Source organism: Aptenodytes forsteri, unplaced genomic scaffold (assembly GCF_000699145.1).
Source record: "Aptenodytes forsteri isolate BGI_AS27 unplaced genomic scaffold, ASM69914v1 Scaffold75, whole genome shotgun sequence".
Lineage (NCBI taxonomy): Eukaryota > Metazoa > Chordata > Aves > Sphenisciformes > Spheniscidae > Aptenodytes > Aptenodytes forsteri.
This window is the reverse complement of record NW_008794171.1, coordinates 1,252,792-1,261,618: the sequence shown is the minus strand read 5'-3', so window position 1 is coordinate 1,261,618 and position 8,827 is coordinate 1,252,792. Positions and strand designations below refer to the sequence as shown.

Sequence of the window (8,827 nt, the reverse complement as noted above, 5' to 3'; positions counted from 1 at the left end):
GGGGGGGGGGGGGGGAAGGGGGGAAAAAAGCCACCTCTTACCCAGTTTTACTCAGCAAAAGGAGAATTCTTGCACTTTGTAGCCAGGAGAAATACAGCAGTCAATTAGGAAGAGCTGAAAATATTTTTGAGGAACAACTGAAAGCCATTTACTTATTCTCCTTAGTTTTCCATTCCTAATAGATGGCAATCATAAACGCTTCCAGAGCTTTCCTTCACTGTGCATTACTTCAAACATTCAGGTACCTCTATATAAGAAAGATTAGCAACGGTTGCTGTCTTTGCTCTCTTCTAACTAGATGAGCACTTAGGGAGTATTATTTCCATGTAAAGGAGACAGAAACCTGACTGCATCTGGCTTTTCCCCCATCTAATTTGCATGAAATCAATATTTTGCAACCCAGAGGTTGGCTATTCTGTGTTTTTGTTTCCTTGAAAGGGGGAGGTGCAGAAAAGGACTTACTGGGGACAACTGCAAGGAGGGGACCAAGATTTTCCATCTCTCAGGACAGTTTAAAAAGAAAGAGATTGTAATTCTTATTAAACATATAGCATTTACAGCCCTGGAAACTGGAGTCCTAGAAAAACATGGCAACAGCAGCGCCTAAATTCCAGTCACTCGTGGGGCTGTCCTGGAATGACCACGCTTATGGACAAGAGCATCATTCATTCTCCAGAACCAGTCCTTTGTGCCTTTGTTCATCAACAGCTTAATGGTCCAAAGAGGAAAGGAAAACGGTTTCCCACAGACACACACACGCAACTCGTACGGCCAAAATCAGAATTTCGAGATAGTTAAAATACTTTTCCCCATAAGATTTTCCTACTTCTTCTCTGCTGCTCTTTAAGTCTCTCTACTTGATACCTTTGATAACGTAAAGCATCATCCATTCTTGGATTTGGTCTTGATTTCAGCCCTGTGTGCAAAGGGACCTGTGGAAACACTACACACAGACCAGATAAGGACTACTGCCTGCATAGCTTCTGCTCCCGTACACCCACAAATACGTGAGGTGCACCTCCATGTCAGAATATGACTGAGCCCAAAGTGATGACACAGAGGAACACATATGGTCAAGTCTTCACACAGTGACAGTAAAAAGATTTAACTGTTTAATTTCACTGCTGTATCACCAGTTCACATCTAGCCCAGTCTTTTGTGACCACAGGTCAATTATCTGCACCAGCTGGTGGCTTGTGCAATATGGTCTGTAATTTAATAGCAGCCACAGTCCAGTGCACTAGGAAGGAAAGCTCACATCACAGAAGACATCTTTGCATTTGCTATGAATTAGTCTTCTTATGGGCAGTCCCATGAGAAGAGTCAAGGGCCAGTCTGAAACAGGAATACTTATCCCCATACATCACTAAGCGAGGATGGCGCTGACTGGCAGGGCAGAGAGTCTTCAACTACCCTGGAGGTGCTTAGGCAGAGGTTTTTTCATGATTTAGTGCTTCCAAACTAGTATCGCTCACTAGCTGAGAAGTCCCTTAAAAGCAGAAGTAAAAAACATTGCTTAAATGAGTGCTTAAATTTTAAAAAGTTATGCTGCTCTCTAAAGCCAGCTCTTGTTGAACATGTGTTACACATAACCAAAGCCTGACACACTTCCTGCGTTGGCAGGGAGATAGCAATGGAAAAGCTCAGAGGCTAGTTTTAGTGATTTACAGCACAGGATGGGGGGGGGAAATCACATCTTTCTTCAGTATGTTTTTCTACTATCAATATACATGTCCTACATAAAACAAGTCTAAGCCACTTTGCACTAAAGCTAGACTAAAGTAACACAAAGGTGGCAAAGTCAGTGACTGGTATTTCAGTTAATCCTGCCCAACACCACCTGAGGGACAGGATTTACCTCAATTTTAGAGGTCTACATCTGGAGAAATTTCCCTGAACTCTCTTCATAGTCAGAGGAGAAACACAGCAGGTTTTCAAATGAGACAAAACTACACCTTTACTGGAGCACAGCTAAAGCTGGGATCCACTCTGAGAAATTAGTTGCTGCCCCTCAAATAATGTTCACAACATCCTGCAGCAAGGACTTCTCCAGCTCAGCTACATGATGTTCTCACCTAACATGGGCATTTCCTTAAAGCAGAGGTAAGTCAGATCATAAATGACCTATTTCTTTCCATCGACTACAAAGAAACTGTGGTTGGCTAGCTTGAATGCAGACTTGCTCAAACAGATTTCATCCAGAAAACCTAAGGAGACAGCGATGGCATCCATTTACTGTCTTGGAAGGAGAAGGCTCCTTCATATACCTTTTGTCATGCATCAGTTACGTATCTTACAAAATAAACCACATGGGCTTGTCTACAGTCTCCAACCACACACACAATGGATAACAAATTAAGGTTACGCAAGCAACTCTGTTTCTTCCCTTTTCTAACGTTCGAGTCCTGGGCATGCTATGATAATGCTCTTGCATCTCATATATAAACCCACTGCAAATCCACCAGTTCCTTGTATATTAAAGGAGAAAATTATTATGGAGGGAGCAAACAGTCTGGGAGGATGGGATGCATGCTCGTACAATATTTTGCTGGACCTCAGAGGAATATCAGGAATTGTGGATCTTACTGTTGCCCTCAAAGGGGAGAATGGTTTAGTGGTCACAAACAGCAATGCCAAGAACAAAGATTTGAATCACTTTTTCTGAGGGCTGAACAACTAAGAAGGTGACGTATGGGTCTGCTGTACTGGTTTCCTCTGTCCACAGAATGGACTAGAAGCAAGAAGCAACATAAGAAAGCCAACATATGAGTTTCCATCCTATGATTCAGGTTTTTGCTGTATACAATCCAAACCCAAACACAACAGACCTTAACAAATTTTCAGGCAAAGGTACTGTTCTTAAGGGAAGTGGCAGCAGGCTCCGCTGGCCACATCCACTGCTTCCCAACTGCAGATGGAAGGGATCCAACCCTTTTACAACAGCTACTCCAAAGCTTTGAACGTGGTAAACTTCAGGCATTATCCTATAAATCAATAGCTCACTCAAAATGAAAGTCCCCACTGATAAAGGCTAGAGCATTGGTAAGAAGACTTAAGAGAAGTACTATAAACTGCACAGACATATCTGCCCATAGGCACAGGAGAAAGTACCACCTATAGGACTTAGGAGCAAGTATCTCACTGTACTTTAATAACCACCAAGTTCCCAGATCTGTAAGAGATATTTATGCACCTCAATCCCTTTGGCAATGTTGGCTCTAAGGTGTTTTTAAAATCTCATCCCAAATTACGAAGTATCTATGAATTTCCAGCTCATTTTCACTTTCAACTACTTCTGTTCAATTCTGTTCTTGCCTGATCTATAACTTATGTTAAAACATATGGCAGTGTATTTGCTAAAATTTCCCTCAAAAAGTGCATTCCCTAAATCAATTCTAAACAGCTTCAGATTTGAGATCAGGAAGGGGGTGGAGGGGAGAACCTAATAGTGCTTTGTTGTTTTTCTGTTGGGGTTTGGGTTTTTTTCTTCTTTTTTTCCTATGAAGCTAACTGAAGCAGCCAAAAGTTATTTAGAGTTAGTTTATGAAGTGAAGATTCTATATATTGTAGTGGAAAGGCAATTTAATCTTAGTTCCAGATATTTAAATGCTCAATATACATTAAAAAAAACCACCCTTCATAAACGTTATTATCAAATACTTCGGTGAAAGATTTAGGAAAAATACTGCACGTGCATTCAGTAGGAATCCCCAGTGGTTGTCTCATTTACCTCATTACACACATGCGTGTGCACACACACAGAGTGTTAATTGCACTCCAAAAGAAAACTGCAGGCACAGACCACAAGAAATTATTTGGGTCCTTCCCCTGGCTCCCTCCTCCCGATGGACGCCTACTATTCTTCTAAAAATTCCCCACAGAAAAAGGGAATGCTAATTGTAGCTATCACAAAGTGTTTTTCCATCGTCACAGAAATTTAATTCCTAAATTTGAGTCAATACACACGCAGAGGCAGAGACCAAGTAGAGGTAGGAGTGCTGATGGATCCACGTAACAATTCATTCTAGCAAGGAAAATTTAAATACACATCAAGAGCATAATCCAATAATTGGCAGATCCACTTCAAAATCTTGAAAAGCTTATTTTCAGCCTCTTAAAGCTAACTGATGCAACACCTTCCTGTGAGAACACCATGTAGCCCAGGCACTTGTCTCCCATACTGCAGAGTTACCACAAAACGCATTAGTTCCCACTTCAGGGCTTATTCTCTTACATTTTTCCAGGAACAATGTGGGACTTCTTTTTGTCCTCAGAAGAAATAAGGTGCTTAGCTCAAGTCTCAGTACCTGTTAAGACTTGGAAGTTCGTGCTGTCTTGTGCCAATCAAAGCTGCACAAGACACTCAGGCGTGTAACAAAAGGGCTAGAACATAGAACACACTCATGCCACTGTATCAGTTAATGGTATGACCTCATCTGCAATATCAAAGGCAAGGACACATCTCAGAAAGATCAAAGAAAATAGTAAGAACAATCAGGACCTTGAAAAATCTCTCACAGAACCGACAAAAAAAAAACTTGCAGAACTGTCACATGACAGAGATGTTAATTTGGAGAAAATTGGACAAAGAATGATAAGCCCAGAGAGAGAGGACATCTGTTCTCCTCAAGACCTGAAAGAAATCGGTGTTAGCTGATCACCACCCATAATAAATCTTCCATTTAGGAGCTAGCACTAGGCTCCAAGAGCAAGCCTGGGGAGCAAACAGTAACGCACTAGCACCGACAGCGACTGATTTGAGGACAGGTTGTGGGACTGCAGTTGCACTGGCAATACCAACACAAGAGGCTGTCCACAGGTAGAGGACAGATCTTCATCCCACCTCCCAGGCTTGTTCTCCAGCATCAAACTCTCTCAGGAATGAAGAAAGAAATGGTTAATGCATGAATTCCTCTAGGAGAGATAAAGTCAATCTGTACTAGTGGAAACTGCCCCTTTCTCCCTATACCCTAATACAAGTAGAACCATGGGAATGCATTTTCTCTAGGTCTGCTTACCATTGACAAGCAGTCACTCAAGTGTAAAGGCAAGAACCAGCTTTATGCCTACACACGACTCCATCACAGCCACTCACACCACCTCTGCAAGAGCAAGGTGTAGCACGGCAGGCTTATGCTGAATTCAGGCCCCACAGAGCTGATGCAGGTTAAGAGCAAGAAGCATTTTGCCAGCAGAAGCATGTGCTCACGCTTGGCCTGCAGTGCCTTTATTCTAAATAAGTAATTATCTGCTTTACCACTCTCCTCAAACACTATCCTAAAATGAAAGGGGAGCAGCATTTGTTCCAACCATGGCAGAACTTCAGTTTGCTTAGAAATAAAAAAAAAAAAAAAAAAAAAAAGAAGAGGGCAGCTGTGAAGAAATCACTCTGCAAATTACAGGAACTGCAGCACAGCAAGGAAGTATGGGCTTCTAATGGCCTCCAGTAAACAATACATATGCATCTTCTCCCTGAAAAATATATCATGCAGCTAAGTAAACATTCTTCTGCGAACACTGGTTTTGACTGCTAGTGGGTACAGAGGCCCTGTTGGATGGGGAACCAGACAAGCCTAGGAGAGCTGGAATCCCTGCCCAGACAGCTTACAATTCACACAGATAAGGTGACAAAAGGTGGGAGAGAGTCACAAGACGTAATGAGCGTTACAAGGAAAACAAGTTGAGCCAACTTAACCACTGGGAAGGAAACACAACCTCGAGTCTAGAAAAGAAATGTGGCTTCGTTCTCTACTTCTAAAGGTAATCCCCAAGTGTCGCAAAAACTTTGAAAAGGCAGTTGAGTTGTGCATCAAAACTGGAAAAAGAAACCCACTTATGCAAACTTCAGTAAAAAAATTAAATAAGAAAATAGAGTAAGTTTGTATAATATTATAAAAAAAATTTACACAAACAGTTACAGCTGTAGCAGTATCAGCAATCTTATGTATATTCGTATCAATGAATCACTTAGCCTCAGCCTAAAAACTATGTTTTCTGTATGCTAGAGTAACTGAACACCCCAACTTCACAGGGGAAAAACTTCAGACGTATTACAAATTTCTTTACCCAGGCATGTTCTGAAGATTACTTTTTGTATCCATAGGTAAAAGGTGTAAACTACCATTAGATTGCACATAAACTACTGATTAATTTTCAAATCTTAGCTTAATATTGGTTAATAAGCTGCCTTTAGGAAGAAACATTCATGTTCTTGCCACTTATGAACAGGTGGACTTTCTGTTATTATTTATGGACTACTGAGACAACACTCACAGGACAAAAAAAATTATCATGGTTGTCAAAGGAATTAGTTTTGCATTTAGAGGTTTTAATGCAATTTTACTGTGTTTAGATTTTACAAAGATGCTCAACCACAGCTGAGAAATGCTAAAAGTCATTACTAGAATGTACCAATACCAACAGTTTTATACTCAGGGATGTTTTTTTAAAGCACAGGTATATCAGCAAACCCCTTGGTTTCATAAGAGGAACATACAGATAGCTTTCAAAACTCCTGTGACACTGAACTTCAAATTTATAATTAACTAATCTAATAACAGGCTTAAAAGAGCCTTCTTTGGACCTTTTTATGTCAGAGCAATTTATTGTGACAGAAGATTATTTTTATCAGCTTGGAGATAGAAATCCTTCTCTGAAAGAAGATACTTCCAAGGACTCAATGTTTACAAACAAGCAGGAGTTCTCAAGAGAGAACATCTCTTATATATACACACAACAGAAAAAAAAGGATATACAATCGGCAGGTTGAGGATTTCACTTACTTAAAGCACTTAAAAGAAAATGGAGTTCCTTTGAAAATTCATCTCCAAGTGTGGGTTGCAGTCAGCTTTTTGAAGATTAAACAACTTTATAAAGAAGGAAATAGTATGGTAGAGATTAAACTTCAATTTCACCTGTTTGACTTTGGGTCCTTTCATGCTTTGGCTACATAAAATTTGGCATTAACCTGCAAGCTGATGTCATTTTACCATATCCAAACTCACAGGAGCAAGAAATGTCCTCTGAAGGAGGCCACAATATACATATATTTTTCCTTTTTAAGACAAAACATACATACCTTTAAATCTGGAGAGAAGTTGTCTGCCGAGGTGGAGACCGAGTCGGACGATATAGCAGAAGCAGATTTGGTGTGAGCAGAATGGTCCGAGTGAGAAGTGGAAGCGCTATAAAGAGAAACACCACAGTGTATCAAAACCGTGCTCAAGAACACTCAAAAGCCAACAAGTACAGCCACTCGCTTACAGTCATATCAGGCATTTTTCAATATTTCCACCCTTTCCATTCTCAGTTATTCAGCCCTCAGCAATGGTTTAAGAGAACTGTTTTACTCGCCATTGCCACAGATTAGCAAAGCGCACACAATTCATTACCAAATCTCAGCTCAGACTGAGCCAACATTATCACGATCACACACTTGATCAAATCCTAAATCACAGAAACTATAAGGGCCTCCATTTCAGGCTTTCAGATGGGAGATATTAGTGTGCTGCAAGGAGATGAAAACAGACAGACTCCTGAACACACGCCAGCACAACTCCAACCGCAGCTTTACAACAGTGGAAGAAACTCAGAATAAAAACTCTTCCCATCACACATAACTTTCCTCCTTCAGGTATAAGTACAACCCTCAGGAGAATTAAAAAAACTCTCTCAGCATACCTCTCTGGTGATACAAAGTGCGATTTGCTAAATAGCAAAGCAAAACAGTTACTTTCTTTTTCTATACTTTTTTTTCTAGTACAGCTGTAAGCAATTAAAATAAGCTTATTTTATAGCATTTTTATGCTGCGACCTCTCCTACAACCATAATTGCTTAAAATTAGCATTTGATAATAATGCTCTTAAAACCCCAGATGACTGTAAAGAAAGTTCCTCTGTGGTACAACGTTACTCCCTGAAGCCACAGTACAGCAGTGAACACTACCTGTGCCAATTAATTCCACACTCTTAGCGACCCCAGAAAGGTTTTACCTGGGTGTAAAGACACTCTTAAGGATCAGCTATCAGGCTTGCAAGCCTAGCCTTGGCTGAAGCAGAATACCAGCAGGAGTATTACCGTTACTGCTTGTATTAATTAGACATGTAACAACCTAGAAACAGCTATATCTGAGCTTCCAAAGGGCCTGGAGATCTGTTAATTGTCTGAAAATTGTTTTGCTGCTGGTAAACAGCCACCGAAAGGCCAAAATGTTCCATTTTTATTTCTGTTCTTCAGAGTTTGGCAAAGTATTGCACAGGCAGTGTTAAAAACATGAAAGACTACAGCAAATTTGGGCTCTTGCTGAGAGTCAGTCCTTTCTCTCCAAGGATTAAAGAGTATTGGCAACTCTTTCATCCTACGAAGTAGAAACTTAGAAATGGAACCTTTGGGAACAGTAAAAAATTATTTAAAATAAATTATACTGGTGTGCCAATTGAATAGCACAATTCCACTGAATGCATTTATTGTACACGGTTCAACAGCTAATCACTCAGCTTTCCAACTTGCTCAACTCTTGCAGTGTTGCTGGGTAAACTCACGTCATTTTGGATGGACAGTGGCACTTGTGCACACAACGCTGCTCACGCTGCAACAGCCCCAGAATCTCCGTCCCAGGCAGAAAATAACACTAAAATAACAAGAACTGAATCTGCAAAGCCTCCTGTTCTTAGGGATCAAAGGGCCTCACACATACACCGAATTTGTGTACAGTTTCACATTACAACAAAATTGATATGAAGTGTACACTGCTGCTGAACGGGCTGCTCGCATTCCCCTCTCTTCCTCCTCCTCTCAACCTGGGCTGCACACCGCTGCCATCTCCAT

At 40.7% G+C, this 8,827-nt stretch overlaps 1 protein-coding gene across 1 annotated transcript in view; it reads right to left on the bottom strand.

The window, feature by feature from the left end:
- The window catches only part of MTMR2 (myotubularin related protein 2), a 42,780-nt gene extending 35,596 nt beyond the window's left edge, over window positions 1-7,184 (bottom strand). Inside the window, exon 1 of the mRNA XM_009282067.1 lies at window positions 7,079-7,184. The gene's annotated coding sequence lies outside the window, so the exon portion shown is untranslated. The remainder of the gene's footprint in view (window positions 1-7,078) is intronic.
- Window positions 7,185-8,827: the final 1,643 nt, after the last annotated feature.